This window comes from Schistocerca gregaria, chromosome 2 (genome assembly GCF_023897955.1).
Source record: "Schistocerca gregaria isolate iqSchGreg1 chromosome 2, iqSchGreg1.2, whole genome shotgun sequence".
NCBI classification, from domain to species: Eukaryota; Metazoa; Arthropoda; class Insecta; order Orthoptera; family Acrididae; genus Schistocerca; species Schistocerca gregaria.
The window spans coordinates 870,149,808-870,170,767 of NC_064921.1; the positions used below are offsets into that span (position 1 = coordinate 870,149,808).

The following is a 20,960-nucleotide window of genomic DNA, read 5'->3' on the forward strand; positions in this document are numbered from 1 at the left end:
TCACAGCACGCTGAACACACAGTTTGTCGTCCGATCACCGCTACTGCGCGACGCTGGGCGTTGTCAGTGCTTGGGCGGGTGACCGCCTGCGAACACAGGGCGCTGCCGACAGTTTCAATTCGTATTTCTCTTTTCTCGTCGGTTTCGGAGCTGCAGCGCTATTCGGTCTAGGGCACTGGCGCCACGTTTTGCCTCTCGGTATGCCAAGTCGCGCCGTGCGGCCACAGTGAAATGAAGGAGCGTGTTGTAAAATTTTCAACAAAGAAAAAAAGAAATGTGCTAGTAATAAAACTGAATTTGTCTGACAGAACATGTAAAATCACACAATGCACGATAACAGGCAGCAGGTCTTTACTTGAGGCATAAGTAATGTTGTGCCCGCCTCGCCATACCTCTCTCAGTCGTTTCGCGTGCTTGTCCTTCTGATATAGGCCGATTGGAGAGCGTCAGCTCTCGCGTCAGCCGAGCAAAGTCTCGACAAAACTCAAGCGGAATCGACGCACACAATATAGGGTGGCCTGCAGCCAGTAAGAGGAGGAAAGAAACATTAATTTAATGACGCGTGGCAAAAGTACTCATACGCAGAAGTAAAACGCAGGCTGCGGTGGCCGGGAATCGAACCCGGATCAACTGCTTGGAAGGCAACTATGCTGACCATTACACCACCACCGCACGGTTTTCTTCCGCGCACGCCGCGCTGTGTCTGCTTCCCGCCTGTCGGCGGCGGCTGAAGGTGGTCGCAGCAGCAGGCGCATTACGGGGTAGGCGAGCGCATCCAGACAGCGTCTCTACGCACATTTCGCGTCCTTTGGCAAGAGTCGTCGCGTGCGTGCGCCGCAACACTACTTAGACGATCGCGTTCGGGCGTCATTTTTAAGCAGTGCAGCGCAGGATTCAGCGTTTGTAGCATTCTCTCGAGAGGATGCCACGGCGCTGGACGGCAGTCCCACTTTCCCTTCAGACGTCTGCCGCGGAAAGCACAAGGAAGCTGCAAACTAGCTGAGCATCGGTGGTTCAGTGGTAGAATGCTCGCCTGCCACGCGGGCGGCCCGGGTTCGATTCCCGGCCGATGCATCATTTTGTTTTTTCCCCGATAGTGGAGCTGCGTGTCCTTCGCACTCGAAGTGCGTGGGCCACGAGAATGAACCGCGGGATTCCGTGTGGAAACAACCAAACACGCAGCGCGCACGTCTTCTCGTTTGGACTCCTGCGTGCTATTGTGCATACTGGCGTCGGCCTATCATCGCAAGTTGCCTGCAGCGCCGGGAATGCACATGTAGTAACAGAAGAAATGAGCCAGCAAGTGCAGACTCTCTACCACTAGTATTTGCTACTTGCCGAGATTCCAGAAGGTTTGGCCATCACGTGCCTCGGTAGCGCAGTAGGCAGCGCGTAAGTCTCATAATCTTAAGGTCGTGAGTTCGATCCTCACCCAGGGCATTTAATTTACTTCCGTTCACAGCTAAATTGACGGCTCTGGGGTTGCGAAGGAGCAAAACAGCTTGTAGTTTGTTATCCATAAGGCTTCAACAACTCAGCGTGAAAATGCTTACTTCCCGTTATTACTACTTGCAGTTCTTTTGTGAAATTTTCAAGAAAAAATGTACTAGTAATAAAACTGAATTTCGTATGATATAACATGTAAAGTCACACAGTGTATGACCTGCTATATAATGACAGGCTGCAGGTCTTTACTTGCGAAATAAGTAAATAAATATTACTACTCACAGCTTTGCTTTTCCTCCTACCCCTGTAACAACGAGGCCAAAAGCAACGGACTGTGACTTTTGCCATGCGCGCCTCGGCATGGGAGAGCGAAAAGATGCTCGCAAACAGGGAAAGTGCGACACGGAAAGCCAGTGGAGGGGGTGTAAACCCCAAAAATAAGCGTGCGCGTCCGGTGTGGTCTAGTGGCTAGGATACCTGGCTTTCACCCAGGAGGCCCGGGTTCGATTCCCGGTACCGGAATGTAATGTTTTCGGAACAAATCACGACAAGTTTGGACCCTGCGAAATGCTGTTTCACGTCCTCCTCGCGTTATAGCTACTGGTTCATAAACGTGAGCTGAAAACAGTCGAGAGAAACGGGCACGCAATGAAATTACTACGAGCAGCGGAATAAAGGGAGAAGAGACCCTGGTCCACTGTTGGACTGCTACCATAGAAATGTTACCTGTAAATACGCAGAGCCACTCCGTCTAAGCGCTGGAAGACGGAGTGCACCGAGGCCCGTTAGCTCAGTTGGTTAGAGCGTCGTGCTAATAACGCGAAGGTCGTGGGTTCGATCCCCCCACGGGCCACTTCGATTTTACTACTTCAAAAAGGCAACGCCGATTTCCCCGGGCAAGTATGGTGACAAAGAAATCGTCACATTGTGTGGGAGCTGATAGGGGACCCGAAAGCGACTTGTCGGGACGCGCTAAAACACTTCACAGGTCACAGCACGCTGAACACACAGTTTGTCGTCCGATCACCGCTACTGCGCGACGCTGGGCGTTGTCAGTGCTTGGGCGGGTGACCGCCTGCGAACACAGGGCGCTGCCGACAGTTTCAATTCGTATTTCTCTTTTCTCGTCGGTTTCGGAGCTGCAGCGCTATTCGGTCTAGGGCACTGGCGCCACGTTTTGCCTCTCGGTATGCCAAGTCGCGCCGTGCGGCCACAGTGAAATGAAGGAGCGTGTTGTAAAATTTTCAACAAAGAAAAAAAGAAATGTGCTAGTAATAAAACTGAATTTGTCTGACAGAACATGTAAAATCACACAATGCACGATAACAGGCAGCAGGTCTTTACTTGAGGCATAAGTAATGTTGTGCCCGCCTCGCCATACCTCTCTCAGTCGTTTCGCGTGCTTGTCCTTCTGATATAGGCCGATTGGAGAGCGTCAGCTCTCGCGTCAGCCGAGCAAAGTCGAGACAAGTCGAGACTCAAGCGGAATCGACGCACACAATATAGGGTGGCCTGCAGCGAGTAAGAGGGGGAAAGAAACATTAATTTAAGGACGCGTGGCAAAAGTACTCATACGCAGAAGTAAAACGCAAGCTGCGGTGGCCGGGAATCGAACCCGGATCAACTGCTTGGAAGGCAACTATGCTGACCATTACACCACCACCGCACCGTTTTCCTCTGCGCACGCCGCGCTGTGTCTGCTTCCCGCCTGTCGGCGGCGGCCGAAGGTGGTCGCAGAAGTAGGCGCATTACGGGGTAGGCGAGCGCATCCAGACAGCGTCTCTACGCACATTTCGCGTCCTTTGGCAAGAGTCGTCGCGTGCGTGCGCCGCAACACTACTAAGACGATCGCGTTCGGGCGTCATTTTTAAGCAGTGCAGCGCAGGATTCAGCGTTTGTAGCATTCTCTCGAGAGGATGCCACGGCGCTGGACGGCAGTCCCACTTTCCCTTCAGACGTCTGCCGCGGAAAGCACAAGGAAGCTGCGAACTAGCTGGGCATCGGTGGTTCAGTGGTAGAATGCTCGCCTGCCACGCGGGCGGCCCGGGTTCGATTCCCGGCCGATGCATCATTTTGTTTTTCCCCGATAGTGGTGCTGCGAGTCTTTCGCACTCGAAGTGCGTGGGCCACGAGAATGGACCGCGGGATTCCGTGTGGAAACAGCCAAACACGCAGCGCGCACGTCTTCTCGTTTGGACTCCTGCGTGCTATTGTACATACTGGCGTCGGCCTAGCATCGCAAGTTGTCTGCAGCGCTGGGAATGCACGTGTAGTAACAGAAAAAATGAGCCAGCAAGTGCAGACTCTCTACCACTAGTATTTGCTACTTGCCGAGATTCCAGAAGGTTTGGCAGTCACGTGCCTCGGTAGCGCAGTAGGCAGCGCGTAAGTCTCATAATCTTAAGGTCGTGAGTTCGATCCTCACCCGGGGCATTTAATTTACTTTCGTTCACAGCTGAATTGACGGCTCTGGGGTTGCGAAGGAGCAAAACAGCTTGCAGTTTGTTATCCACAAGGTTTCAACAACTCAGCGTGAAAATGCTTACTTCCCGTTATTACTACATGCAGTTCTTTTGTGAAATTTTCAAGAAAAAATGTACTAGTACTAAAACTGAATTTCGTATGATATAACATGTAAAGTCACACAGTGTATGGCCTGCTATACCTGTATAATGACAGGCTGCAGGTCTTTACTTGCGAAATAAGTAAACAAATATTACTACTCACAGGTTTGCTTTTCCTCCTACCCCTGTAACAACGAGGCCAAAAGCAACGGACTGTGACTTTTGCCATGCGCGCCTCGGCATGGGAGCGCGAAAAGATGGTGGCAAACAGGGAAAGTGCGACACGGAAAGCCACTGGAGGGGGTGTAAACCCCGAAAGAAGTGTGCGCGTCCGGTGTGGTCTAGTGGCTAGGATACCTGGCTTTCACCCAGGAGGCCCGGGTTCGATTCCCGGTACCGGAATGTAATTTTTTCGGAACAAATCACGACAAGTTTGGACAGAGCGAAATGCTGTTTCACGTCCTCCTCGCGTTATAGCTACTGGTTCATAAACGTGAGCTGAAAACAGTCGAGAGAAACGGGCACGCAATGAAATTACTACGAGCAGCGGAATAAAGGGAGGAGAGACGCTGGTCCACTGTTGGACTGCTACCATACAAATGTTACCTGTAAATACGCAGAGCTACTCCCTCTAAGTGCTGGAAGACAGTGTGCACCGAGGCCCGTTAGCTCAGTTGGTTAGAGCGTCGTGCTAATAACGCGAAGGTCGTGGGTTCGATCCCCCCACGGGCCAATACGATTTTTCTATTTCAAAACGGCAACGCCTATTTCGGCGGGGAAGTGTGGTGACTAAGAAATCGTGTGGGAGCAGATAGGGGACCCGAAAGCGACTTGTCGGGACGCGCTAAAACACTTCACAGGTCACAGCACGCTGAACACACTGTTTCTCGTCCGATCACCGCTACTGCGCGACGCTGGGCGTTGTCAGTGCTTGGGCGGGTGACCGCCTGCGAACACATGGCGCTGCCGACAGTTTCAATTCGTATTTCTCTTTTCTCGTCGGTTTCGGAGCTGCAGCGCTATTCGGTCAAGGGCACTGGCTGCTCTCGGTATGCCAAGTCGCGCCGTGCGGCCACAGTGAAATGAAGGAGCGTGTTGTAAAATTTTCAACAAAGAAAAAAAGAAATGTACTAGTAATAAAACTGAATTTGTCTGACAGAACATGTAAAATCACACAATGCACGATAACAGGCAGCAGGTCTTTACTTGAGGCATAAGTAATGTTGTGCCCGCCTCGCCATACCTCTCTCAGTCGTTTCGCGTGCTAGTCCTTCTGATATAGGCCGATTGGAGAGCGTCAGCTCTCGCGTCAGCCGAGCAAAGTCGAGACAAGTCGAGACTCAAGCGGAATCGACGCACACAATATAGGGTGGCCTGCAGCGAGTAAGAGGGGGAAAGAAACATTAATTTAAGGACGCGTGGCAAAAGTACTCATACGCAGAAGTAAAACGCAAGCTGCGGTGGCCGGGAATCGAACCCGGATCAACTGCTTGGAAGGCAACTATGCTGACCATTACACCACCACCGCACCGTTTTCCTCTGCGCACGCCGCGCTGTGTCTGCTTCCCGCCTGTCGGCGGCGGCCGAAGGTGGTCGCAGCAGTAGGCGCATTACGGGGTAGGCGAGCGCATCCAGACAGTGTCTCTACGCACATTTCGCGTCCTTTGGCAAGAGTCGTCGCGTGCGTGCGCCGCAACACTACTAAGACGATCGCGTTCGGGCGTCATTTTTAAGCAGTGCAGCGCAGGATTCAGCGTTTGTAGCATTCTCTCGAGAGGATGCCACGGCGCTGGACGGCAGTCCCACTTTCCCTTCAGACGTCTGCCGCGGAAAGCACAAGGAAGCTGCGAACTAGCTGGGCATCGGTGGTTCAGTGGTAGAATGCTCGCCTGCCACGCGGGCGGCCCGGGTTCGATTCCCGGCCGATGCATCATTTTGTTTTTCCCCGATAGTGGTGCTGCGAGTCTTTCGCACTCGAAGTGCGTGGGCCACGAGAATGGACCGCGGGATTCCGTGTGGAAACAGCCAAACACGCAGCGCGCACGTCTTCTCGTTTGGACTCCTGCGTGCTATTGTACATACTGGCGTCGGCCTAGCATCGCAAGTTGTCTGCAGCGCTGGGAATGCACGTGTAGTAACAGAAAAAATGAGCCAGCAAGTGCAGACTCTCTACCACTAGTATTTGCTACTTGCCGAGATTCCAGAAGGTTTGGCAATCACGTGCCTCGGTAGCGCAGTAGGCAGCGCGTAAGTCTCATAATCTTAAGGTCGTGAGTTCGATCCTCACCCGGGGCATTTAATTTACTTTCGTTCACAGCTGAATTGACGGCTCTGGGGTTGCGAAGGAGCAAAACAGCTTGCAGTTTGTTATCCACAAGGTTTCAACAACTCAGCGTGAAAATGCTTACTTCCCGTTATTACTACATGCAGTTCTTTTGTGAAATTTTCAAGAAAAAATGTACTAGTACTAAAACTGAATTTCGTATGATATAACATGTAAAGTCACACAGTGTATGGCCTGCTATACCTGTATAATGACAGGCTGCAGGTCTTTACTTGCGAAATAAGTAAACAAATATTACTACTCACAGGTTTGCTTTTCCTCCTACCCCTGTAACAACGAGGCCAAAAGCAACGGACTGTGACTTTTGCCATGCGCGCCTCGGCATGGGAGCGCGAAAAGATGGTGGCAAACAGGGAAAGTGCGACACGGAAAGCCACTGGAGGGGGTGTAAACCCCGAAAGAAGTGTGCGCGTCCGGTGTGGTCTAGTGGCTAGGATACCTGGCTTTCACCCAGGAGGCCCGGGTTCGATTCCCGGTACCGGAATGTAATTTTTTCGGAACAAATCACGACAAGTTTGGACAGAGCGAAATGCTGTTTCACGTCCTCCTCGCGTTATAGCTACTGGTTCATAAACGTGAGCTGAAAACAGTCGAGAGAAACGGGCACGCAATGAAATTACTACGAGCAGCGGAATAAAGGGAGGAGAGACGCTGGTCCACTGTTGGACTGCTACCATACAAATGTTACCTGTAAATACGCAGAGCTACTCCCTCTAAGTGCTGGAAGACAGTGTGCACCGAGGCCCGTTAGCTCAGTTGGTTAGAGCGTCGTGCTAATAACGCGAAGGTCGTGGGTTCGATCCCCCCACGGGCCAATACGATTTTTCTATTTCAAAACGGCAACGCCTATTTCGGCGAGGAAGTGTGGTGACTAAGAAATCGTGTGGGAGCAGATAGGGGACCCGAAAGCGACTTGTCGGGACGCGCTAAAACACTTCACAGGTCACAGCACGCTGAACACACTGTTTCTCGTCCGATCACCGCTACTGCGCGACGCTGGGCGTTGTCAGTGCTTGGGCGGGTGACCGCCTGCGAACACATGGCGCTGCCGACAGTTTCAATTCGTATTTCTCTTTTCTCGTCGGTTTCGGAGCTGCAGCGCTATTCGGTCAAGGGCACTGGCGCCACGTTTTGGCTCTCGGTATGCCAAGTCGCGCCGTGCGGCCACAGTGAAATGAAGGAGCGTGTTGTAAAATTTTCAACAAAGAAAAAAAGAAATGTACTAGTAATAAAACTGAATTTGTCTGACAGAACATGTAAAATCACACAATGCACGATAACAGGCAGCAGGTCTTTACTTGAGGCATAAGTAATGTTGTGCCCGCCTCGCCATACCTCTCTCAGTCGTTTCGCGTGCTAGTCCTTCTGATATAGGCCGATTGGAGAGCGTCAGCTCTCGCGTCAGCCGAGCAAAGTCGAGACAAGTCGAGACTCAAGCGGAATCGACGCACACAATATAGGGTGGCCTGCAGCGAGTAAGAGGGGGAAAGAAACATTAATTTAAGGACGCGTGGCAAAAGTACTCATACGCAGAAGTAAAACGCAAGCTGCGGTGGCCGGGAATCGAACCCGGATCAACTGCTTGGAAGGCAACTATGCTGACCATTACACCACCACCGCACCGTTTTCCTCTGCGCACGTCGCGCTGTGTCTGCTTCCCGCCTGTCGGCGGCGGCCGAAGGTGGTCGCAGCAGTAGGCGCATTACGGGGTAGGCGAGCGCATCCAGACAGCGTCTCTACGCACATTTCGCGTCCTTTGGCAAGAGTCGTCGCGTGCGTGCGCCGCAACACTACTAAGACGATCGCGTTCGGGCGTCATTTTTAAGCAGTGCAGCGCAGGATTCAGCGTTTGTAGCATTCTCTCGAGAGGATGCCACGGCGCTGGACGGCAGTCCCACTTTCCCTTCAGACGTCTGCCGCGGAAAGCACAAGGAAGCTGCGAACTAGCTGGGCATCGGTGGTTCAGTGGTAGAATGCTCGCCTGCCACGCGGGCGGCCCGGGTTAGATTCCCGGCCGATGCATCATTTTGTTTTTCCCCGATAGTGGTGCTGCGAGTCTTTCGCACTCGAAGTGCGTGGGCCACGAGAATGGACCGCGGGATTCCGTGTGGAAACAGCCAAACACGCAGCGCGCACGTCTTCTCGTTTGGACTCCTGCGTGCTATTGTACATACTGGCGTCGGCCTAGCATCGCAAGTTGTCTGCAGCGCTGGGAATGCACGTGTAGTAACAGAAAAAATGAGCCAGCAAGTGCAGACTCTCTACCACTAGTATTTGCTACTTGCCGAGATTCCAGAAGGTTTGGCAATCACGTGCCTCGGTAGCGCAGTAGGCAGCGCGTAAGTCTCATAATCTTAAGGTCGTGAGTTCGATCCTCACCCGGGGCATTTAATTTACTTTCGTTCACAGCTGAATTGACGGCTCTGGGGTTGCGAAGGAGCAAAACAGCTTGCAGTTTGTTATCCACAAGGTTTCAACAACTCAGCGTGAAAATGCTTACTTCCCGTTATTACTACATGCAGTTCTTTTGTGAAATTTTCAAGAAAAAATGTACTAGTACTAAAACTGAATTTCGTATGATATAACATGTAAAGTCACACAGTGTATGGCCTGCTATACCTGTATAATGACAGGCTGCAGGTCTTTACTTGCGAAATAAGTAAACAAATATTACTACTCACAGGTTTGCTTTTCCTCCTACCCCTGTAACAACGAGGCCAAAAGCAACGGACTGTGACTTTTGCCATGCGCGCCTCGGCATGGGAGCGCGAAAAGATGGTGGCAAACAGGGAAAGTGCGACACGGAAAGCCACTGGAGGGGGTGTAAACCCCGAAAGAAGTGTGCGCGTCCGGTGTGGTCTAGTGGCTAGGATACCTGGCTTTCACCCAGGAGGCCCGGGTTCGATTCCCGGTACCGGAATGTAATTTTTTCGGAACAAATCACGACAAGTTTGGACAGAGCGAAATGCTGTTTCACGTCCTCCTCGCGTTATAGCTACTGGTTCATAAACGTGAGCTGAAAACAGTCGAGAGAAACGGGCACGCAATGAAATTACTACGAGCAGCGGAATAAAGGGAGGAGAGACGCTGGTCCACTGTTGGACTGCTACCATACAAATGTTACCTGTAAATACGCAGAGCTACTCCCTCTAAGTGCTGGAAGACAGTGTGCACCGAGGCCCGTTAGCTCAGTTGGTTAGAGCGTCGTGCTAATAACGCGAAGGTCGTGGGTTCGATCCCCCCACGGGCCAATACGATTTTTCTATTTCAAAACGGCAACGCCTATTTCGGCGGGGAAGTGTGGTGACTAAGAAATCGTGTGGGAGCAGATAGGGGACCCGAAAGCGACTTGTCGGGACGCGCTAAAACACTTCACAGGTCACAGCACGCTGAACACACTGTTTCTCGTCCGATCACCGCTACTGCGCGACGCTGGGCGTTGTCAGTGCTTGGGCGGGTGACCGCCTGCGAACACATGGCGCTGCCGACAGTTTCAATTCGTATTTCTCTTTTCTCGTCGGTTTCGGAGCTGCAGCGCTATTCGGTCAAGGGCACTGGCTGCTCTCGGTATGCCAAGTCGCGCCGTGCGGCCACAGTGAAATGAAGGAGCGTGTTGTAAAATTTTCAACAAAGAAAAAAAGAAATGTACTAGTAATAAAACTGAATTTGTCTGACAGAACATGTAAAATCACACAATGCACGATAACAGGCAGCAGGTCTTTACTTGAGGCATAAGTAATGTTGTGCCCGCCTCGCCATACCTCTCTCAGTCGTTTCGCGTGCTAGTCCTTCTGATATAGGCCGATTGGAGAGCGTCAGCTCTCGCGTCAGCCGAGCAAAGTCGAGACAAGTCGAGACTCAAGCGGAATCGACGCACACAATATAGGGTGGCCTGCAGCGAGTAAGAGGGGGAAAGAAACATTAATTTAAGGACGCGTGGCAAAAGTACTCATACGCAGAAGTAAAACGCAAGCTGCGGTGGCCGGGAATCGAACCCGGATCAACTGCTTGGAAGGCAACTATGCTGACCATTACACCACCACCGCACCGTTTTCCTCTGCGCACGCCGCGCTGTGTCTGCTTCCCGCCTGTCGGCGGCGGCCGAAGGTGGTCGCAGCAGTAGGCGCATTACGGGGTAGGCGAGCGCATCCAGACAGCGTCTCTACGCACATTTCGCGTCCTTTGGCAAGAGTCGTCGCGTGCGTGCGCCGCAACACTACTAAGACGATCGCGTTCGGGCGTCATTTTTAAGCAGTGCAGCGCAGGATTCAGCGTTTGTAGCATTCTCTCGAGAGGATGCCACGGCGCTGGACGGCAGTCCCACTTTCCCTTCAGACGTCTGCCGCGGAAAGCACAAGGAAGCTGCGAACTAGCTGGGCATCGGTGGTTCAGTGGTAGAATGCTCGCCTGCCATGCGGGCGGCCCGGGTTCGATTCCCGGCCGATGCATCATTTTGTTTTTCCCCGATAGTGGTGCTGCGAGTCTTTCGCACTCGAAGTGCGTGGGCCACGAGAATGGACCGCGGGATTCCGTGTGGAAACAGCCAAACACGCAGCGCGCACGTCTTCTCGTTTGGACTCCTGCGTGCTATTGTACATACTGGCGTCGGCCTAGCATCGCAAGTTGTCTGCAGCGCTGGGAATGCACGTGTAGTAACAGAAAAAATGAGCCAGCAAGTGCAGACTCTCTACCACTAGTATTTGCTACTTGCCGAGATTCCAGAAGGTTTGGCAATCACGTGCCTCGGTAGCGCAGTAGGCAGCGCGTAAGTCTCATAATCTTAAGGTCGTGAGTTCGATCCTCACCCGGGGCATTTAATTTACTTTCGTTCACAGCTGAATTGACGGCTCTGGGGTTGCGAAGGAGCAAAACAGCTTGCAGTTTGTTATCCACAAGGTTTCAACAACTCAGCGTGAAAATGCTTACTTCCCGTTATTACTACATGCAGTTCTTTTGTGAAATTTTCAAGAAAAAATGTACTAGTACTAAAACTGAATTTCGTATGATATAACATGTAAAGTCACACAGTGTATGGCCTGCTATACCTGTATAATGACAGGCTGCAGGTCTTTACTTGCGAAATAAGTAAACAAATATTACTACTCACAGGTTTGCTTTTCCTCCTACCCCTGTAACAACGAGGCCAAAAGCAACGGACTGTGACTTTTGCCATGCGCGCCTCGGCATGGGAGCGCGAAAAGATGGTGGCAAACAGGGAAAGTGCGACACGGAAAGCCACTGGAGGGGGTGTAAACCCCGAAAGAAGTGTGCGCGTCCGGTGTGGTCTAGTGGCTAGGATACCTGGCTTTCACCCAGGAGGCCCGGGTTCGATTCCCGGTACCGGAATGTAATTTTTTCGGAACAAATCACGACAAGTTTGGACAGAGCGAAATGCTGTTTCACGTCCTCCTCGCGTTATAGCTACTGGTTCATAAACGTGAGCTGAAAACAGTCGAGAGAAACGGGCACGCAATGAAATTACTACGAGCAGCGGAATAAAGGGAGGAGAGACGCTGGTCCACTGTTGGACTGCTACCATACAAATGTTACCTGTAAATACGCAGAGCTACTCCCTCTACGTGCTGGAAGACAGTGTGCACCGAGGCCCGTTAGCTCAGTTGGTTAGAGCGTCGTGCTAATAACGCGAAGGTCGTGGGTTCGATCCCCCCACGGGCCAATACGATTTTTCTATTTCAAAACGGCAACGCCTATTTCGGCGGGGAAGTGTGGTGACTAAGAAATCGTGTGGGAGCAGATAGGGGACCCGAAAGCGACTTGTCGGGACGCGCTAAAACACTTCACAGGTCACAGCACGCTGAACACACTGTTTCTCGTCCGATCACCGCTACTGCGCGACGCTGGGCGTTGTCAGTGCTTGGGCGGGTGACCGCCTGCGAACACATGGCGCTGCCGACAGTTTCAATTCGTATTTCTCTTTTCTCGTCGGTTTCGGAGCTGCAGCGCTATTCGGTCAAGGGCACTGGCTGCTCTCGGTATGCCAAGTCGCGCCGTGCGGCCACAGTGAAATGAAGGAGCGTGTTGTAAAATTTTCAACAAAGAAAAAAAGAAATGTACTAGTAATAAAACTGAATTTGTCTGACAGAACATGTAAAATCACACAATGCACGATAACAGGCAGCAGGTCTTTACTTGAGGCATAAGTAATGTTGTGCCCGCCTCGCCATACCTCTCTCAGTCGTTTCGCGTGCTAGTCCTTCTGATATAGGCCGATTGGAGAGCGTCAGCTCTCGCGTCAGCCGAGCAAAGTCGAGACAAGTCGAGACTCAAGCGGAATCGACGCACACAATATAGGGTGGCCTGCAGCGAGTAAGAGGGGGAAAGAAACATTAATTTAAGGACGCGTGGCAAAAGTACTCATACGCAGAAGTAAAACGCAAGCTGCGGTGGCCGGGAATCGAACCCGGATCAACTGCTTGGAAGGCAACTATGCTGACCATTACACCACCACCGCACCGTTTTCCTCTGCGCACGCCGCGCTGTGTCTGCTTCCCGCCTGTCGGCGGCGGCCGAAGGTGGTCGCAGCAGTAGGCGCATTACGGGGTAGGCGAGCGCATCCAGACAGCGTCTCTACGCACATTTCGCGTCCTTTGGCAAGAGTCGTCGCGTGCGTGCGCCGCAACACTACTAAGACGATCGCGTTCGGGCGTCATTTTTAAGCAGTGCAGCGCAGGATTCAGCGTTTGTAGCATTCTCTCGAGAGGATGCCACGGCGCTGGACGGCAGTCCCACTTTCCCTTCAGACGTCTGCCGCGGAAAGCACAAGGAAGCTGCGAACTAGCTGGGCATCGGTGGTTCAGTGGTAGAATGCTCGCCTGCCATGCGGGCGGCCCGGGTTCGATTCCCGGCCGATGCATCATTTTGTTTTTCCCCGATAGTGGTGCTGCGAGTCTTTCGCACTCGAAGTGCGTGGGCCACGAGAATGGACCGCGGGATTCCGTGTGGAAACAGCCAAACACGCAGCGCGCACGTCTTCTCGTTTGGACTCCTGCGTGCTATTGTACATACTGGCGTCGGCCTAGCATCGCAAGTTGTCTGCAGCGCTGGGAATGCACGTGTAGTAACAGAAAAAATGAGCCAGCAAGTGCAGACTCTCTACCACTAGTATTTGCTACTTGCCGAGATTCCAGAAGGTTTGGCAATCACGTGCCTCGGTAGCGCAGTAGGCAGCGCGTAAGTCTCATAATCTTAAGGTCGTGAGTTCGATCCTCACCCGGGGCATTTAATTTACTTTCGTTCACAGCTGAATTGACGGCTCTGGGGTTGCGAAGGAGCAAAACAGCTTGCAGTTTGTTATCCACAAGGTTTCAACAACTCAGCGTGAAAATGCTTACTTCCCGTTATTACTACATGCAGTTCTTTTGTGAAATTTTCAAGAAAAAATGTACTAGTACTAAAACTGAATTTCGTATGATATAACATGTAAAGTCACACAGTGTATGGCCTGCTATACCTGTATAATGACAGGCTGCAGGTCTTTACTTGCGAAATAAGTAAACAAATATTACTACTCACAGGTTTGCTTTTCCTCCTACCCCTGTAACAACGAGGCCAAAAGCAACGGACTGTGACTTTTGCCATGCGCGCCTCGGCATGGGAGCGCGAAAAGATGGTGGCAAACAGGGAAAGTGCGACACGGAAAGCCACTGGAGGGGGTGTAAACCCCGAAAGAAGTGTGCGCGTCCGGTGTGGTCTAGTGGCTAGGATACCTGGCTTTCACCCAGGAGGCCCGGGTTCGATTCCCGGTACCGGAATGTAATTTTTTCGGAACAAATCACGACAAGTTTGGACAGAGCGAAATGCTGTTTCACGTCCTCCTCGCGTTATAGCTACTGGTTCATAAACGTGAGCTGAAAACAGTCGAGAGAAACGGGCACGCAATGAAATTACTACGAGCAGCGGAATAAAGGGAGGAGAGACGCTGGTCCACTGTTGGACTGCTACCATACAAATGTTACCTGTAAATACGCAGAGCTACTCCCTCTACGTGCTGGAAGACAGTGTGCACCGAGGCCCGTTAGCTCAGTTGGTTAGAGCGTCGTGCTAATAACGCGAAGGTCGTGGGTTCGATCCCCCCACGGGCCAATACGATTTTTCTATTTCAAAACGGCAACGCCTATTTCGGCGGGGAAGTGTGGTGACTAAGAAATCGTGTGGGAGCAGATAGGGGACCCGAAAGCGACTTGTCGGGACGCGCTAAAACACTTCACAGGTCACAGCACGCTGAACACACTGTTTCTCGTCCGATCACCGCTACTGCGCGACGCTGGGCGTTGTCAGTGCTTGGGCGGGTGACCGCCTGCGAACACATGGCGCTGCCGACAGTTTCAATTCGTATTTCTCTTTTCTCGTCGGTTTCGGAGCTGCAGCGCTATTCGGTCAAGGGCACTGGCTGCTCTCGGTATGCCAAGTCGCGCCGTGCGGCCACAGTGAAATGAAGGAGCGTGTTGTAAAATTTTCAACAAAGAAAAAAAGAAATGTACTAGTAATAAAACTGAATTTGTCTGACAGAACATGTAAAATCACACAATGCACGATAACAGGCAGCAGGTCTTTACTTGAGGCATAAGTAATGTTGTGCCCGCCTCGCCATACCTCTCTCAGTCGTTTCGCGTGCTAGTCCTTCTGATATAGGCCGATTGGAGAGCGTCAGCTCTCGCGTCAGCCGAGCAAAGTCGAGACAAGTCGAGACTCAAGCGGAATCGACGCACACAATATAGGGTGGCCTGCAGCGAGTAAGAGGGGGAAAGAAACATTAATTTAAGGACGCGTGGCAAAAGTACTCATACGCAGAAGTAAAACGCAAGCTGCGGTGGCCGGGAATCGAACCCGAATCAACTGCTTGGAAGGCAACTATGCTGACCATTACACCACCACCGCACCGTTTTCCTCTGCGCACGCCGCGCTGTGTCTGCTTCCCGCCTGTCGGCGGCGGCCGAAGGTGGTCGCAGCAGTAGGCGCATTACGGGGTAGGCGAGCGCATCCAGACAGCGTCTCTACGCACATTTCGCGTCCTTTGGCAAGAGTCGTCGCGTGCGTGCGCCGCAACACTACTAAGACGATCGCGTTCGGGCGTCATTTTTAAGCAGTGCAGCGCAGGATTCAGCGTTTGTAGCATTCTCTCGAGAGGATGCCACGGCGCTGGACGGCAGTCCCACTTTCCCTTCAGACGTCTGCCGCGGAAAGCACAAGGAAGCTGCGAACTAGCTGGGCATCGGTGGTTCAGTGGTAGAATGCTCGCCTGCCATGCGGGCGGCCCGGGTTCGATTCCCGGCCGATGCATCATTTTGTTTTTCCCCGATAGTGGTGCTGCGAGTCTTTCGCACTCGAAGTGCGTGGGCCACGAGAATGGACCGCGGGATTCCGTGTGGAAACAGCCAAACACGCAGCGCGCACGTCTTCTCGTTTGGACTCCTGCGTGCTATTGTACATACTGGCGTCGGCCTAGCATCGCAAGTTGTCTGCAGCGCTGGGAATGCACGTGTAGTAACAGAAAAAATGAGCCAGCAAGTGCAGACTCTCTACCACTAGTATTTGCTACTTGCCGAGATTCCAGAAGGTTTGGCAATCACGTGCCTCGGTAGCGCAGTAGGCAGCGCGTAAGTCTCATAATCTTAAGGTCGTGAGTTCGATCCTCACCCGGGGCATTTAATTTACTTTCGTTCACAGCTGAATTGACGGCTCTGGGGTTGCGAAGGAGCAAAACAGCTTGCAGTTTGTTATCCACAAGGTTTCAACAACTCAGCGTGAAAATGCTTACTTCCCGTTATTACTACATGCAGTTCTTTTGTGAAATTTTCAAGAAAAAATGTACTAGTACTAAAACTGAATTTCGTATGATATAACATGTAAAGTCACACAGTGTATGGCCTGCTATACCTGTATAATGACAGGCTGCAGGTCTTTACTTGCGAAATAAGTAAACAAATATTACTACTCACAGGTTTGCTTTTCCTCCTACCCCTGTAACAACGAGGCCAAAAGCAACGGACTGTGACTTTTGCCATGCGCGCCTCGGCATGGGAGCGCGAAAAGATGGTGGCAAACAGGGAAAGTGCGACACGGAAAGCCACTGGAGGGGGTGTAAACCCCGAAAGAAGTGTGCGCGTCCGGTGTGGTCTAGTGGCTAGGATACCTGGCTTTCACCCAGGAGGCCCGGGTTCGATTCCCGGTACCGGAATGTAATTTTTTCGGAACAAATCACGACAAGTTTGGACAGAGCGAAATGCTGTTTCACGTCCTCCTCGCGTTATAGCTACTGGTTCATAAACGTGAGCTGAAAACAGTCGAGAGAAACGGGCACGCAATGAAATTACTACGAGCAGCGGAATAAAGGGAGGAGAGACGCTGGTCCACTGTTGGACTGCTACCATACAAATGTTACCTGTAAATACGCAGAGCTACTCCCTCTACGTGCTGGAAGACAGTGTGCACCGAGGCCCGTTAGCTCAGTTGGTTAGAGCGTCGTGCTAATAACGCGAAGGTCGTGGGTTCGATCCCCCCACGGGCCAATACGATTTTTCTATTTCAAAACGGCAACGCCTATTTCGGCGGGGAAGTGTGGTGACTAAGAAATCGTGTGGGAGCAGATAGGGGACCCGAAAGCGACTTGTCGGGACGCGCTAAAACACTTCACAGGTCACAGCACGCTGAACACACTGTTTCTCGTCCGATCACCGCTACTGCGCGACGCTGGGCGTTGTCAGTGCTTGGGCGGGTGACCGCCTGCGAACACATGGCGCTGCCGACAGTTTCAATTCGTATTTCTCTTTTCTCGTCGGTTTCGGAGCTGCAGCGCTATTCGGTCAAGGGCACTGGCTGCTCTCGGTATGCCAAGTCGCGCCGTGCGGCCACAGTGAAATGAAGGAGCGTGTTGTAAAATTTTCAACAAAGAAAAAAAGAAATGTACTAGTAATAAAACTGAATTTGTCTGACAGAACATGTAAAATCACACAATGCACGATAACAGGCAGCAGGTCTTTACTTGAGGCATAAGTAATGTTGTGCCCGCCTCGCCATACCTCTCTCAGTCGTTTCGCGTGCTAGTCCTTCTGATATAGGCCGATTGGAGAGCGTCAGCTCTCGCGTCAGCCGAGCAAAGTCGAGACAAGTCGAGACTCAAGCGGAATCGACGCACACAATATAGGGTGGCCTGCAGCGAGTAAGAGGGGGAAAGAAACATTAATTTAAGGACGCGTGGCAAAAGTACTCATACGCAGAAGTAAAACGCAAGCTGCGGTGGCCGGGAATCGAACCCGGATCAACTGCTTGGAAGGCAACTATGCTGACCATTACACCACCACCGCACCGTTTTCCTCTGCGCACGCCGCGCTGTGTCTGCTTCCCGCCTGTCGGCGGCGGCCGAAGGTGGTCGCAGCAGTAGGCGCATTACGGGGTAGGCGAGCGCATCCAGACAGCGTCTCTACGCACATTTCGCGTCCTTTGGCAAGAGTCGTCGCGTGCGTGCGCCGCAACACTACTAAGACGATCGCGTTCGGGCGTCATTTTTAAGCAGTGCAGCGCAGGATTCAGCGTTTGTAGCATTCTCTCGAGAGGATGCCACGGCGCTGGACGGCAGTCCCACTTTCCCTTCAGACGTCTGCCGCGGAAAGCACAAGGAAGCTGCGAACTAGCTGGGCATCGGTGGTTCAGTGGTAGAATGCTCGCCTGCCATGCGGGCGGCCCGGGTTCGATTCCCGGCCGATGCATCATTTTGTTTTTCCCCGATAGTGGTGCTGCGAGTCTTTCGCACTCGAAGTGCGTGGGCCACGAGAATGGACCGCGGGATTCCGTGTGGAAACAGCCAAACACGCAGCGCGCACGTCTTCTCGTTTGGACTCCTGCGTGCTATTGTACATACTGGCGTCGGCCTAGCATCGCAAGTTGTCTGCAGCGCTGGGAATGCACGTGTAGTAACAGAAAAAATGAGCCAGCAAGTGCAGACTCTCTACCACTAGTATTTGCTACTTGCCGAGATTCCAGAAGGTTTGGCAATCACGTGCCTCGGTAGCGCAGTAGGCAGCGCGTAAGTCTCATAATCTTAAGGTCGTGAGTTCGATCCTCACCCGGGGCATTTAATTTACTTTCGTTCACAGCTGAATTGACGGCTCTGGGGTTGCGAAGGAGCAAAACAGCTTGCAGTTTGTTATCCACAAGGTTTCAACAACTCAGCGTGAAAATGCTTACTTCCCGTTATTACTACATGCAGTTCTTTTGTGAAATTTTCAAGAAAAAATGTACTAGTACTAAAACTGAATTTCGTATGATATAACATGTAAAGTCACACAGTGTATGGCCTGCTATACCTGTATAATGACAGGCTGCAGGTCTTTACTTGCGAAATAAGTAAACAAATATTACTACTCACAGGTTTGCTTTTCCTCCTACCCCTGTAACAACGAGGCCAAAAGCAACGGACTGTGACTTTTGCCATGCGCGCCTCGGCATGGGAGCGCGAAAAGATGGTGGCAAACAGGGAAAGTGCGACACGGAAAGCCACTGGAGGGGGTGTAAACCCCGAAAGAAGTGTGCGCGTCCGGTGTGGTCTAGTGGCTAGGATACCTGGCTTTCACCCAGGAGGCCCGGGTTCGATTCCCGGTACCGGAATGTAATTTTTTCGGAACAAATCACGACAAGTTTGGACAGAGCGAAATGCTGTTTCACGTCCTCCTCGCGTTATAGCTACTGGTTCATAAACGTGAGCTGAAAACAGTCGAGAGAAACGGGCACGCAATGAAATTACTACGAGCAGCGGAATAAAGGGAGGAGAGACGCTGGTCCACTGTTGGACTGCTACCATACAAATGTTACCTGTAAATACGCAGAGCTACTCCCTCTACGTGCTGGAAGACAGTGTGCACCGAGGCCCGTTAGCTCAGTTGGTTAGAGCGTCGTGCTAATAACGCGAAGGTCGTGGGTTCGATCCCCCCACGGGCCAATACGATTTTTCTATTTCAAAACGGCAACGCCTATTTCGGCGGGGAAGTGTGGTGACTAAGAAATCGTGTGGGAGCAGATAGGGGACCCGAAAGCGACTTGTCGGGACGCGCTAAAACACTTCACAGGTCACAGCACGCTGAACACACTGTTTCTCGTCCGATCACCGCTACTGCGCGACGCTGGGCGTTGTCAGTGCTTGGGCGGGTGACCGCCTGCGAACACATGGCGCTGCCGACAGTTTCAATTCGTATTTCTCTTTTCTCGTCGGTTTCGGAGCTGCAGCGCTATTCGGTCAAGGGCACTGGCTGCTCTCGGTATGCCAAGTCGCGCCGTGCGGCCACAGTGAAATGAAGGAGCGTGTTGTAAAATTTTCAACAAAGAAAAAAAGAAATGTACTAGTAATAAAACTGAATTTGTCTGACAGAACATGTAAAATCACACAATGCACGATAACAGGCAGCAGGTCTTTACTTGAGGCATAAGTAATGTTGTGCCCGCCTCGCCATACCTCTCTCAGTCGTTTCGCGTGCTAGTCCTTCTGATATAGGCCGATTGGAGAGCGTCAGCTCTCGCGTCAGCCGAGCAAAGTCGAGACAAGTCGAGACTCAAGCGGAATCGACGCACACAATATAGGGTGGCCTGCAGCGAGTAAGAGGGGGAAAGAAACATTAATTTAAGGACGCGTGGCAAAAGTACTCATACGCAGAAGTAAAACGCAAGCTGCGGTGGCCGGGAATCGAACCCGGATCAACTGCTTGGAAGGCAACTATGCTGACCATTACACCACCACCGCACCGTTTTCCTCTGCGCACGCCGCGCTGTGTCTGCTTCCCGCCTGTCGGCGGCGGCCGAAGGTGGTCGCAGCAGTAGGCGCATTACGGGGTAGGCGAGCGCATCCAGACAGCGTCTCTACGCACATTTCGCGTCCTTTGGCAAGAGTCGTCGCGTGCGTGCGCCGCAACACTACTAAGACGATCGCGTTCGGGCGTCATTTTTAAGCAGTGCAGCGCAGGATTCAGCGTTTGTAGCATTCTCTCGAGAGGATGCCACGGCGCTGGACGGCAGTCCCACTTTCCCTTCAGACGTCTGCCGCGGAAAGCACAAGGAAGCTGCGAACTAGCTGGGCATCGGTGGTTCAGTGGTAGAATGCTCGCCTGCCACGCGGGCGGCCCGGGTTCGATTCCCGGCCGATGCATCATTTTGTTTTTCCCCGATAGTGGTGCTGCGAGTCTTTCGCACTCGAAGTGCGTGGGCCACGAGAATGGACCGCGGGATTCCGTGTGGAAACAGCCAAACACGCAGCGCGCACGTCTTCTCGTTTGGACTCCTGCGTGCTATTGTACATACTGGCGTCGGCCTAGCATCGCAAGTTGTCTGCAGCGCTGGGAATGCACGTGTAGTAACAGAAAAAATGAGCCAGCAAGTGCAGACTCTCTACCACTAGTATTTGCTACTTGCCGAGATTCCAGAAGGTTTGGCAATCACGTGCCTCGGTAGCGCAGTAGGCAGCGCGTAAGTCTCATAATCTTAAGGTCGTGAGTTCGATCCTCACCCGGGGCATTTAATTTACTTTCGTTCACAGCTGAATTGACGGCTCTGGGGTTGCGAAGGAGCAAAACAGCTTGCAGTTTGTTATCCACAAGGTTTCA

The 20,960-nt window shown here is 52.2% G+C and overlaps 43 non-coding genes across 43 annotated transcripts; 34 read left to right on the forward strand and 9 right to left on the reverse strand.

Moving 5' to 3' along the window:
- Nucleotides 1-600: 600 nt before the first annotated feature.
- Trnag-ucc (transfer RNA glycine (anticodon UCC)) lies at nt 601-672 on the reverse strand. The gene has a single exon. It is a non-coding gene; the product is annotated as a tRNA-Gly (tRNA).
- Nucleotides 673-1,003: 331 nt separating this feature from the next.
- On the forward strand, nt 1,004-1,074 carry Trnag-gcc (transfer RNA glycine (anticodon GCC)). Its single transcript has one exon. It is a non-coding gene; the product is annotated as a tRNA-Gly (tRNA).
- A 293-nt stretch (nt 1,075-1,367) lies between these two features.
- On the forward strand, nt 1,368-1,440 carry Trnam-cau (transfer RNA methionine (anticodon CAU)). Its single transcript has one exon. It is a non-coding gene; the product is annotated as a tRNA-Met (tRNA).
- Nucleotides 1,441-1,896: 456 nt separating this feature from the next.
- Trnae-uuc (transfer RNA glutamic acid (anticodon UUC)) lies at nt 1,897-1,968 on the forward strand. The gene has a single exon. It is a non-coding gene; the product is annotated as a tRNA-Glu (tRNA).
- Nucleotides 1,969-2,225: 257 nt separating this feature from the next.
- Nucleotides 2,226-2,299, forward strand: Trnai-aau (transfer RNA isoleucine (anticodon AAU)). Its single transcript has one exon. It is a non-coding gene; the product is annotated as a tRNA-Ile (tRNA).
- A 741-nt stretch (nt 2,300-3,040) lies between these two features.
- On the reverse strand, nt 3,041-3,112 carry Trnag-ucc (transfer RNA glycine (anticodon UCC)). The gene has a single exon. It is a non-coding gene; the product is annotated as a tRNA-Gly (tRNA).
- Nucleotides 3,113-3,443: 331 nt separating this feature from the next.
- Trnag-gcc (transfer RNA glycine (anticodon GCC)) lies at nt 3,444-3,514 on the forward strand. Its single transcript has one exon. It is a non-coding gene; the product is annotated as a tRNA-Gly (tRNA).
- A 292-nt stretch (nt 3,515-3,806) lies between these two features.
- Nucleotides 3,807-3,879, forward strand: Trnam-cau (transfer RNA methionine (anticodon CAU)). The gene has a single exon. It is a non-coding gene; the product is annotated as a tRNA-Met (tRNA).
- Nucleotides 3,880-4,340: 461 nt separating this feature from the next.
- On the forward strand, nt 4,341-4,412 carry Trnae-uuc (transfer RNA glutamic acid (anticodon UUC)). Its single transcript has one exon. It is a non-coding gene; the product is annotated as a tRNA-Glu (tRNA).
- A 257-nt stretch (nt 4,413-4,669) lies between these two features.
- Trnai-aau (transfer RNA isoleucine (anticodon AAU)) lies at nt 4,670-4,743 on the forward strand. Its single transcript has one exon. It is a non-coding gene; the product is annotated as a tRNA-Ile (tRNA).
- Nucleotides 4,744-5,466: 723 nt separating this feature from the next.
- Trnag-ucc (transfer RNA glycine (anticodon UCC)) lies at nt 5,467-5,538 on the reverse strand. The gene has a single exon. It is a non-coding gene; the product is annotated as a tRNA-Gly (tRNA).
- A 331-nt stretch (nt 5,539-5,869) lies between these two features.
- Trnag-gcc (transfer RNA glycine (anticodon GCC)) lies at nt 5,870-5,940 on the forward strand. The gene has a single exon. It is a non-coding gene; the product is annotated as a tRNA-Gly (tRNA).
- Nucleotides 5,941-6,232: 292 nt separating this feature from the next.
- On the forward strand, nt 6,233-6,305 carry Trnam-cau (transfer RNA methionine (anticodon CAU)). Its single transcript has one exon. It is a non-coding gene; the product is annotated as a tRNA-Met (tRNA).
- Nucleotides 6,306-6,766: 461 nt separating this feature from the next.
- Trnae-uuc (transfer RNA glutamic acid (anticodon UUC)) lies at nt 6,767-6,838 on the forward strand. The gene has a single exon. It is a non-coding gene; the product is annotated as a tRNA-Glu (tRNA).
- A 257-nt stretch (nt 6,839-7,095) lies between these two features.
- Trnai-aau (transfer RNA isoleucine (anticodon AAU)) lies at nt 7,096-7,169 on the forward strand. The gene has a single exon. It is a non-coding gene; the product is annotated as a tRNA-Ile (tRNA).
- A 733-nt stretch (nt 7,170-7,902) lies between these two features.
- Trnag-ucc (transfer RNA glycine (anticodon UCC)) lies at nt 7,903-7,974 on the reverse strand. The gene has a single exon. It is a non-coding gene; the product is annotated as a tRNA-Gly (tRNA).
- Nucleotides 7,975-8,305: 331 nt separating this feature from the next.
- Nucleotides 8,306-8,376, forward strand: Trnag-gcc (transfer RNA glycine (anticodon GCC)). Its single transcript has one exon. It is a non-coding gene; the product is annotated as a tRNA-Gly (tRNA).
- A 292-nt stretch (nt 8,377-8,668) lies between these two features.
- Nucleotides 8,669-8,741, forward strand: Trnam-cau (transfer RNA methionine (anticodon CAU)). The gene has a single exon. It is a non-coding gene; the product is annotated as a tRNA-Met (tRNA).
- A 461-nt stretch (nt 8,742-9,202) lies between these two features.
- Trnae-uuc (transfer RNA glutamic acid (anticodon UUC)) lies at nt 9,203-9,274 on the forward strand. The gene has a single exon. It is a non-coding gene; the product is annotated as a tRNA-Glu (tRNA).
- Nucleotides 9,275-9,531: 257 nt separating this feature from the next.
- On the forward strand, nt 9,532-9,605 carry Trnai-aau (transfer RNA isoleucine (anticodon AAU)). The gene has a single exon. It is a non-coding gene; the product is annotated as a tRNA-Ile (tRNA).
- Nucleotides 9,606-10,328: 723 nt separating this feature from the next.
- Nucleotides 10,329-10,400, reverse strand: Trnag-ucc (transfer RNA glycine (anticodon UCC)). The gene has a single exon. It is a non-coding gene; the product is annotated as a tRNA-Gly (tRNA).
- A 331-nt stretch (nt 10,401-10,731) lies between these two features.
- On the forward strand, nt 10,732-10,802 carry Trnag-gcc (transfer RNA glycine (anticodon GCC)). The gene has a single exon. It is a non-coding gene; the product is annotated as a tRNA-Gly (tRNA).
- Nucleotides 10,803-11,094: 292 nt separating this feature from the next.
- Nucleotides 11,095-11,167, forward strand: Trnam-cau (transfer RNA methionine (anticodon CAU)). The gene has a single exon. It is a non-coding gene; the product is annotated as a tRNA-Met (tRNA).
- A 461-nt stretch (nt 11,168-11,628) lies between these two features.
- Trnae-uuc (transfer RNA glutamic acid (anticodon UUC)) lies at nt 11,629-11,700 on the forward strand. Its single transcript has one exon. It is a non-coding gene; the product is annotated as a tRNA-Glu (tRNA).
- Nucleotides 11,701-11,957: 257 nt separating this feature from the next.
- Nucleotides 11,958-12,031, forward strand: Trnai-aau (transfer RNA isoleucine (anticodon AAU)). The gene has a single exon. It is a non-coding gene; the product is annotated as a tRNA-Ile (tRNA).
- A 723-nt stretch (nt 12,032-12,754) lies between these two features.
- On the reverse strand, nt 12,755-12,826 carry Trnag-ucc (transfer RNA glycine (anticodon UCC)). Its single transcript has one exon. It is a non-coding gene; the product is annotated as a tRNA-Gly (tRNA).
- Nucleotides 12,827-13,157: 331 nt separating this feature from the next.
- Trnag-gcc (transfer RNA glycine (anticodon GCC)) lies at nt 13,158-13,228 on the forward strand. The gene has a single exon. It is a non-coding gene; the product is annotated as a tRNA-Gly (tRNA).
- Nucleotides 13,229-13,520: 292 nt separating this feature from the next.
- Trnam-cau (transfer RNA methionine (anticodon CAU)) lies at nt 13,521-13,593 on the forward strand. Its single transcript has one exon. It is a non-coding gene; the product is annotated as a tRNA-Met (tRNA).
- A 461-nt stretch (nt 13,594-14,054) lies between these two features.
- Nucleotides 14,055-14,126, forward strand: Trnae-uuc (transfer RNA glutamic acid (anticodon UUC)). Its single transcript has one exon. It is a non-coding gene; the product is annotated as a tRNA-Glu (tRNA).
- Nucleotides 14,127-14,383: 257 nt separating this feature from the next.
- Trnai-aau (transfer RNA isoleucine (anticodon AAU)) lies at nt 14,384-14,457 on the forward strand. The gene has a single exon. It is a non-coding gene; the product is annotated as a tRNA-Ile (tRNA).
- A 723-nt stretch (nt 14,458-15,180) lies between these two features.
- On the reverse strand, nt 15,181-15,252 carry Trnag-ucc (transfer RNA glycine (anticodon UCC)). The gene has a single exon. It is a non-coding gene; the product is annotated as a tRNA-Gly (tRNA).
- Nucleotides 15,253-15,583: 331 nt separating this feature from the next.
- Trnag-gcc (transfer RNA glycine (anticodon GCC)) lies at nt 15,584-15,654 on the forward strand. The gene has a single exon. It is a non-coding gene; the product is annotated as a tRNA-Gly (tRNA).
- A 292-nt stretch (nt 15,655-15,946) lies between these two features.
- Trnam-cau (transfer RNA methionine (anticodon CAU)) lies at nt 15,947-16,019 on the forward strand. Its single transcript has one exon. It is a non-coding gene; the product is annotated as a tRNA-Met (tRNA).
- Nucleotides 16,020-16,480: 461 nt separating this feature from the next.
- On the forward strand, nt 16,481-16,552 carry Trnae-uuc (transfer RNA glutamic acid (anticodon UUC)). The gene has a single exon. It is a non-coding gene; the product is annotated as a tRNA-Glu (tRNA).
- Nucleotides 16,553-16,809: 257 nt separating this feature from the next.
- Trnai-aau (transfer RNA isoleucine (anticodon AAU)) lies at nt 16,810-16,883 on the forward strand. Its single transcript has one exon. It is a non-coding gene; the product is annotated as a tRNA-Ile (tRNA).
- A 723-nt stretch (nt 16,884-17,606) lies between these two features.
- On the reverse strand, nt 17,607-17,678 carry Trnag-ucc (transfer RNA glycine (anticodon UCC)). Its single transcript has one exon. It is a non-coding gene; the product is annotated as a tRNA-Gly (tRNA).
- A 331-nt stretch (nt 17,679-18,009) lies between these two features.
- On the forward strand, nt 18,010-18,080 carry Trnag-gcc (transfer RNA glycine (anticodon GCC)). The gene has a single exon. It is a non-coding gene; the product is annotated as a tRNA-Gly (tRNA).
- Nucleotides 18,081-18,372: 292 nt separating this feature from the next.
- On the forward strand, nt 18,373-18,445 carry Trnam-cau (transfer RNA methionine (anticodon CAU)). The gene has a single exon. It is a non-coding gene; the product is annotated as a tRNA-Met (tRNA).
- A 461-nt stretch (nt 18,446-18,906) lies between these two features.
- Nucleotides 18,907-18,978, forward strand: Trnae-uuc (transfer RNA glutamic acid (anticodon UUC)). The gene has a single exon. It is a non-coding gene; the product is annotated as a tRNA-Glu (tRNA).
- Nucleotides 18,979-19,235: 257 nt separating this feature from the next.
- Nucleotides 19,236-19,309, forward strand: Trnai-aau (transfer RNA isoleucine (anticodon AAU)). Its single transcript has one exon. It is a non-coding gene; the product is annotated as a tRNA-Ile (tRNA).
- A 723-nt stretch (nt 19,310-20,032) lies between these two features.
- Trnag-ucc (transfer RNA glycine (anticodon UCC)) lies at nt 20,033-20,104 on the reverse strand. The gene has a single exon. It is a non-coding gene; the product is annotated as a tRNA-Gly (tRNA).
- A 331-nt stretch (nt 20,105-20,435) lies between these two features.
- On the forward strand, nt 20,436-20,506 carry Trnag-gcc (transfer RNA glycine (anticodon GCC)). The gene has a single exon. It is a non-coding gene; the product is annotated as a tRNA-Gly (tRNA).
- Nucleotides 20,507-20,798: 292 nt separating this feature from the next.
- On the forward strand, nt 20,799-20,871 carry Trnam-cau (transfer RNA methionine (anticodon CAU)). Its single transcript has one exon. It is a non-coding gene; the product is annotated as a tRNA-Met (tRNA).
- The last annotated feature ends 89 nt before the right edge of the window (nt 20,872-20,960 follow it).